Source organism: Colobus angolensis, unplaced genomic scaffold, assembly GCF_000951035.1.
Source record: "Colobus angolensis palliatus isolate OR3802 unplaced genomic scaffold, Cang.pa_1.0 Scaffold125, whole genome shotgun sequence".
Classification (NCBI taxonomy): Eukaryota; Metazoa; Chordata; class Mammalia; order Primates; family Cercopithecidae; genus Colobus; species Colobus angolensis.
The window spans coordinates 8,016,836-8,025,440 of NW_012113697.1; positions in this window are offsets into that span (position 1 = coordinate 8,016,836).

The following is an 8,605-nucleotide window of genomic DNA, read 5'->3' on the forward strand; positions in this document are numbered from 1 at the left end:
CAGTTTTTTCTATGTTCAAATAATCATTTACAGTCATATACAATACACACACACACACACACACACAATACTACATTCATATTCTACATCTTGCTCTTCTCACTCAACAACACCCAGTACGTATACCTCTAAGTCACCTGGTATATCTCTAATTAATTATTTTTGTTACCTGCAAAATATTATACTTTATGTATTCTATGTATCTATTCCTAGAATAATGACATATCTGTTAAATGTTAGGGAACCAACATATTAGATGCAAATGAGAAATAAGGTATAGAAAAGAGATAAAATATATATACATAAGCTTTATAATTTGTAACATAATAGATGTGGGTGATATGGTTGAGATGGGCAGTCACAGTGAGCATCCTAATACTCATCTCAGAATTGAATTTTCTCACCCAGTCACAGACAACCCCCACAACCACGGCAGAAAGATAGAGGGTGCCTCTTTGAGCTTATAGCTAGCATAAGGACAAGATGCGTCTTGTCAACAGACTGGCTTCAAAAGAGAGAAAACTCTAGATGAGGATTCATGGGGGCAAGGACAATGGGCTGAACCAAGCAAGTTTAGTTTCTTCTCCCAAGCTCATCAATCAGATAATTTCTTCCTACATCCAAAAACAGGCGCGAAGGAGAGATGGGGAGCAAGGTCAGCTTTCCTGTAGCTGAAGCCTCCCACATAGAAATGTGTGTTCAGAAACAATAATTATATCTAACAGTTGCTTTTTGAATAATAGTATCCTTATAGTAAATTTTGATATCTGGTAAGACAAAACCCTTCAATATTCTTCATAATTATTCTTTTATTAGCTTTTAGGTACATATTTTCTTTCACATAGACTTTCAGATTTTTTTCATTCTCTCCCACCTCTATTCCCCACTTATACTATGGGTCAAGTCTGAGAATTGCATTAAGCATTTTTTTAGAAATTGATATTTTATAATAGTAATTATTTTCATCCAGAAATCTAATAATGTCTTTCTATTTTCTTTGATCCTATTTTATGTCCTTTATTAATATTCTTCTGTGGATTCTCAGGAAAGTAACTTGCAAGAATTTTACAATTTTTAACTGAGATTGTGAATTGATTCTTTTTTTCAATTCACTCTCTAGATCCTTATTACTAGGATAAAGAAAAGTTATTCTATAAAAATTTACTTTAAAATTTCTAAGAAAAGTACTAAGTGCACATATGTAATAATAAATTTGAAAACATTGGGAGATATAAATAATTTCCTACAAAATGTAAATTATCAAAATGTAGCCCCCAAAAAGGAAAACCTTAATAGATCAATTGAATATTGAGGAGCAGCCTAGCACAGCAGCTCATACTTGTAATCCCAGCACTTTGTGAGGTCAAGATAGGTGGATAGCCTGAGCCCGGGAGTTCAAGGCCAGCCTGGGCAACATGCCAAAATGCCATCTTTACTAAAATATATATATATATATATATACACACACACACAAAAAAAAAATTAGCCAGGTGTGGTGGCGTGCACCTGTACTTTCAGCTACTTGGGAGGCTAAGGTGGGTGGATCACCTGATCCCGGAAAGTCTAGGCTGCAGTGAGCCATGATCATGCCACTGCACTCCAGCCTGGGCAACAGGAGTGAGACCCTGTCTCAAAAAACAATAATAAATAAAGAATATTGAGGAGCTTCAGTATAGCAACACTTAGTAACTGGAGATAAAATTTCATAAGCTCAAAGCACTTCCCTTAAATGAAAGCAGACCAACCCAATTTAGCAGAAATTGCATCACTTCAGAGTCTAAAGAAATAAAGAGGTGTTCTGAGAATCTGTCCATCCTGACTTCACACTGAAGACTGACATTAAGCCACCATGTTGCACAAGTTGAGCAACAAAACATCCATAAAATTGGCCTGGTGTCTAATGCATCAAAAGGGAAGCCTAAACTGACTCATGGACATGCTGTGCTAATGAAGAAGAGCGGAGGTGGAGTTTTCTCTACCTTTAATCTCTTTTAGGCGTACCTTCCAGAAGAAAGGCCAGATATGTTGCAGCTGTGCCAGTCTCAGATCAAAAACATCAATTTATGCTGCAAAAATTGTGCTTTGAGAAGCACACCTAGAATTCAGACTGAATGAATCCATGGGAATCTTAAGAAGTTTCAATAAAGAAATTGAAATGATGTTAAATGTTAATATGAAACAATAAAGAAAAAACTGTAGGCTAATAATGCATTTTTCTGTAAGACAGATTTTTTTTTTAATTTAAGTGGATAGTTTATTTGAGTTAAGCTAGAGGATTGCAACCCAGGAGCATAGATAGAAATTCAAGTTGCCCTCAGTATATACTCCAGTTAGCAACAAGTGGATTTGTAAAGGCAACAAATGGGGACCAGGAATAGGCTGATACAAAGTTGTTTGTCAGAAATTCTCCCTGGTTTAAAGAAACAATACTGATTCACGATTGGCTATACATTGTTAAGCTATAGGATAAGCTTGTCCAATTTACAGCCCGTGGGCCACATGTGCCCCAAGACAGCTCTGAATGCGGCCCAACACAAATTTGTAAACTTTCTTAAAACATCATGAGATTTTTTTTTGGCTCATCAGCTATCATTAGTATTAGTGTATTTTACATGTAGCCCAAGACAATACTTCTTCCAATGTGACCCAGGAAAGCCAAAAGATTGGACACCCCTCCTGTAGGTTACAGGTTATGGTGTCCAGTGCGGCATTATTAAGTTAATTTACAGCTGCCTGTGGCAATAGCAAGGAGTTTCAGGAGATGAATACATAGCTCAAAGGGGAGAGTAGGGCGTGACTGCAGTCTCATTTTAATGTATAAGACAGATTTATTAACAATTCAGGTAAGTAATAGATTCTAATCATCTTCTTAACGTCAGTGAATAGAATATTGTGTTTATTCAAAGGAAGGTCAGTTAAACATGTCCAAAACTGCAGAGAAAACAGTCGTGCGTGTAAACTAAAAGTTTGGTGCTTTCCTAAGCACTACAGATCCACTTGAGATGAAAGCGTTATTCTGTCACCCGAAAAATGCAGCCAAAAAATAAGTAAGACACTTGAAATGGCTGTTCTCTCTGAAATTAATCTTTTCAGGAGGTTTTGTAGTTCCTTCTTAAAACACCAACACTAAAACACAGAGTATAATAAGTTGTGCTAGTTTTACAGGTTTGACAAACGAACCTGGAACTTACTAATCATAAAAGTATCAGTCTATGATGCCCCACTAGGTAAAAAGCCAGTAATACATGAGTCTTTGGTAGAAAAATGCGCTGACTCTGAAGAATAAAGAATGACAGGCTCCTCTTTTAGAAGCATTTCCCTTCCTCATCATGGTAGAGCTAGTGGTTGTCAACTGCAGTCATTCCTGAAATCCTTGGAGGTCATTTCTCCTTAATACTCCATGCTGTTTTCAGACTCCATTCGTCTACAGACAGGCGTCTGCGGCATGGCAAGAAACACAGATGCTGCTTCATACATTTCCATTAGCAGGCAGGACTCCAGGCTGTGGTTTCAGAAGCTGGTGGAGCTGTCTACATGTTATTCCTTCCCATGGGTGGAGATCTAAATTAAAACACTCATAAAAAAGAAAATCTCCCTCCTCAGAAATTACCAACAATAAGACAGATACAATTTGATTACCAGTCCCATGTTACTTAAAAATACTTGAGGACTTCTGAGAATTGTGCTCTTTATCATCAAAAGGAAGATGTAAAACATACAAATGAAGGGGACATAGCAGAACCAAAGAGTGTAGTAAATTAATATTTGACTTTGCATAGTTGGTTCTCATCTTTTCATATCATATCATCCTATCACCTGACATGATGGAAGAGTTAGGACAACGTTAGGTTCAGGAGGGATGCCAGATCCCCTAAGTCTAACCAAGATCCAGAACTTTCTAAGTTCTCAATCTAGTGTCTTAAGTTGATATACTATTGATATACTTTACCTTATTTTAATTTCTTATGTTGTAATAAATTATTAGAATATTTAAATAACATTTAAATTTCTAACTAGAGCTAAAATATGTTTTTTAATGAGTGCTATTTTTCTCATAAAAGAAACAGAAAAGATTTACCAGTAACAAACTTTATGGGAGGGAGACAGACAAGGAGGAGGGACAGGCATTCTCTTACATTATCGGTGGGAACATAAATTGGTATAGTCTTATGGATGACACATCTATGAAAAATTTGGACTATATGTGCCTTTTGATCCAACAGATATATTTGCACAGATTTTTAAAAAGTAATTTGATTTATTCACTCTGCAAACTGTTGAGAATATTCTAGTCAAAGGAATAGACGTGATTCCTCCCCAGTCAAGCTCACGGTTGAGTGGTGGAGAAGGGCAATACAAGCAACCCAACTAAGAAATAAATTCTGCCGTATATATTAAACACTATACAGGAAACAGACTGGGATAAATGATTTTTTAAAATAGGGATAAGGGTGCTCAAGTGTTGGGAATAAAGACATCTCTGAGAAGGTCTCATTAGCTACCACTAAATGATGGGGAGGTTCTGCGTGAAGACTTGAGGCAGAAAGAGCTTAGGGCTTTGGAAGAGTTAAAAGTGTGCCTATGAGAGAAAGGGAGTGGGCGATGTGCCTGGAGAGGATAATGGGGAATGGGTCAGGCAGTTCCTTATACGACATGACAAGCAGTTTCTATTCTGTTCCAAGCACACTGGAAGCCGTGATCTTTTTAGAAATAGCACTCAGTGTGCTAAGTGAGGGACAAACTGGACAAGAGATGAGAAAAAAGCAAAAGTTCAGTTAAAAGCCCACTGCCCAGGCTACATGAGAGATGTTAAAAATTTAGCTAATGACGAAGCTCAGAGAAGAGAACTAAAGTGGATTCAAAATACATTTTCAAGGAAATCAAATCTTGTCAGTTGTACCTCTGACAAATAAGAACTGAGGAAGAAATTTTCCTAAAAGAAACATTTTCTTAAAGTGAGCATTAGGTTAATTTGGAAAACTCCTTGTCATACTTTTTATAACCTTACAAATATACTCCCACAAATAAGCAATTACCTGACCAGACCAAGTCAGAGCAAAAAGAGGTTGACTCTGGTCCACAGCATAAATAAAACGTTTAGAAAGTTATGTTAATCAACATTTACCCTTCTGAAGTCTGGGTTGAAATCAGCATATGATAAAAATTTTGCAAATCTTTTTACAGAAGTAATTCCAGGGATCAGAGAAGCATGGTGAACCATGTTACACACCATCTAAAAGGAAATTGGGTCAACAGCTACTTTTACTAATTATTCAAGTACAGACTGTTCTCTACAGATGCACAATTATTGCATTTTGTTACATTTCTGGATATTTTCATATGATGATCCTAAATGGAAGAGTTGTATGATTTCGATTACTTTGAATAACAAAAAGTGATGATAGATCGTTATTTTTGCAAGCCATTTCAAGATGGATGTGTAACTTTGGGTTTTTTTTGTTTTGTTTTTTGAAACACAGTCTCGCTCTGTCACCTAGGCTGGAGTGCAGTGGTGCATTCTCGGTTCACTGCAACCTCCGCCTCCAGGGTTCAAGAGATTCTCCTGCCTCAGCCTCCCAAGATTACCCTCCTGGGATTACAGGCTCGAATCACCACGCCCAGCTAATTTTTTGTATTTTTAGTAGAGATGGAGTTTCACCATGTTGGCCAGGCTGGTCTCAAACTCCTGACCTCAGGCAATCCACCCACCTCAGACTCCCAAAGTGCTGGGATTACAGGCATGAGCCACCATGCCCGGCCAAAGATGTATATATAATTTTGTTAATGCATGATTTGTGAAACTATGATCTCAATTCATGAATTTCTGGATATTCAAGAATAATTAAATACCAAAAAGTAGTAATGTCTGAAATATAAGATACATTACACGTTTCCCATCAAAACAAACTAAAGCCGGTGAAGGCTTGCCAGTGAAAGCAAAGTTAATTAACATTCTCTACTTAATAGACAATACAAGTTCTGTAGATAATGAGCTCTTCTAGAAACATCATAGAAACCTCTGAAGACACTGCTCATTGGAATAAATATTCATTCTTACTGCTTCACTCCTTATGTGACAACATGACATGGTACAATTTCTGCCAAAGACAGGAATGGTTTCTTTAGCTTTTTCAACCTGTGATGTGTTGTACCCACTTTTCAACTCATATATTTTCAACAAGGCACATTAATTGAAGCACAGTCTACACACAAAATGAAGATCCCTTTTAGTGATTATGATAGTGTTACAATTCTTATCTTTATTTCAACCTCTTGATTAAGATCCAGTTTCAGGTTGGGCTTAGGTTTCCAAAGACATTATCCAGAGAGTAATAACATAACCACTCACCAGAAAACACGGGAAAATTTTTCCTTCTTCCCTTTTCCAAACATAAATGAGAAGAAAAGAGAAAGAACTGCTAAGTCCAGAGGCTCTACCCAAATGCACGTCCCAGCAGGACTAACCTGCAGATTACCGTCCTAACACCACGTAAACGTGGCCCCAGTACAAGGGTGCTTTATTACCATACGGAGGTCCCCAATCTTCCAAAGGAAAGGAAGTGTTGGCTTAACGCAGTGCTGTCAAGGGCACTTGGAAAGATGAGAGATCCCCAAATGCCTATGGACAGCACGATGAGATTTGTCATTGCGTTCTACAGTCCTCCTCCACAGGGACAAGAAATGCAACCAGCCTGCATCAGACCAATGTGCCATATGACGCTCCTATCAAGGCTGGGTTTGCTCTTAATATACTACCTGACCAAAAATCCTTAGATGGCATTTCAAAATACAAAAGTGAATTACCAGTGAAATCTTTAACCTGTGTTCAGGTAAGCTAACAGTGGAATGATCATCACCATTTTTAAGCACTAATTAATTAAAATTGTTAACAAACTGGAGTTTTAGAAAATGCAAATCATAACAAAGTGAATCATATCTAGAATTTAGTCCACAATGCAACTTAATAGGTATGCTTACAAATATAATTCACTGGCTATCATTTTTAAAAATCTCCTTTGCCTTCATCACAATAACACTCTGAAGAGTTGCAATATATTAAATGATGGGGAAGAAAAAATCTAAAAGCGTATTGTTTGTCTCTTCTTCCCTGCCTCGAAGTTTGGAATGCTATTATTCATAAAGGCCAGCTTTGTTCACATTATTTTTCAAATAACTTTCTTCTTTAATTATTAAAAAAAGTATTCTCATTTAAAAAAACAAAATCAGAAAATATAATATATAAAGATGCAATGAAGAAAAAATAAAAATACATCTACAATCCCCTCATTCAAAAAATAAGTTCTAGTATATTATGGGATTTGTCCATGCTTATATATATCCTCACATTTTATTATAAGAAAAAAGCACCCATATACATCCACATGAACCAAACTCTCACCACTGTTAAACAAATTCAAACACTAAATTCAGAAAGGTAACCAACATTTTGGTCGCTGAATTCCGCATTATATAAATCACTGACAAATTCAATAGTACTCAGCTCAGATTTTATCACATTTATTTGTTAACTAGTCTAGTCACAGAGAAATCGCCTCCTAACTCAGGAAAGATCTTGTCCTGTGTCTCAGTTTTCTCATGGTGGAAAGGATTCAGTAGTAGTTCACTTTTTGATTTTAGTCAAAAAGTGCATAAAATATGATATATAGAATTTAGCGGGAACTCTACAAAGAACACCAAATCTGGTCTTTTGAAATTTTCCTTCCTAGTGGAAGCAGATTTTAAGAGTTACTTAATTATTTCTCTATTAGCATCAACACTCATCACATTTGTCACAAATACTATTTAAGATATATGGTATCACTCAGGGATGAGCAATTTTTCTTTTTTTCTGTAAAGAACAAGAAAATATTTTTGACTTTGTGAACGTACAGTCTCTGTCCGTATCGACTCTGTTGTTACAAGACAAAAGCAGCCATTCACAATGCATGAACAAATGGGCATGGCTGTGTTCCAATAAAACTTTATTTACAAAGTCGTTATTTCAAAAACAAGACTTTTCTGGAAATGAAGGGTGGTAATGGTCGTGGTTGCACAACAATGTGAATGTATTTAATACCACTGATTTGTACACTTAAAAATAGTTAAAATGATAGATTTTATGTTATGTATATTTTACCACAATTTAAAAAGTAACAAAAACAAAATTTTGCTCATGAGATATTTTTTCTAACTCCTAGACTATACAATCCTTTCTGCTTAAAATACTCTGTGATTGGTTGGGTGCGGTGGCTCACGCCTGTAATCCCAGAACTTTGGGAGGCCGAGGTGGGTGGATCGCCTGAGGTCGGGAGTTAGAGACCAGCCTGGCCAACATGGCTAAACCCTGTCTCTACTAAAAATACAAAAATTAGTCGTGCGTGGTGGCGCGTGCCTGTAATCCCAGCTACTCAGGACGCTGAGGCAGGAGAATCACTTGAATCCGGGAGGCGGAGGTTGCAGTGAGCCGAGGTCGTGCCATTGCACTCCAGCCTGGGCAACAGAGCTAGACTCCATCAGAAGAAAATAAAGAAGAGCAAAGAAAGAAAGAAGAAAGAGAGAGAGAAAGGGAAAGAAGGGAAGGGGAGGGAGGGAAAGAAGGAAGGAA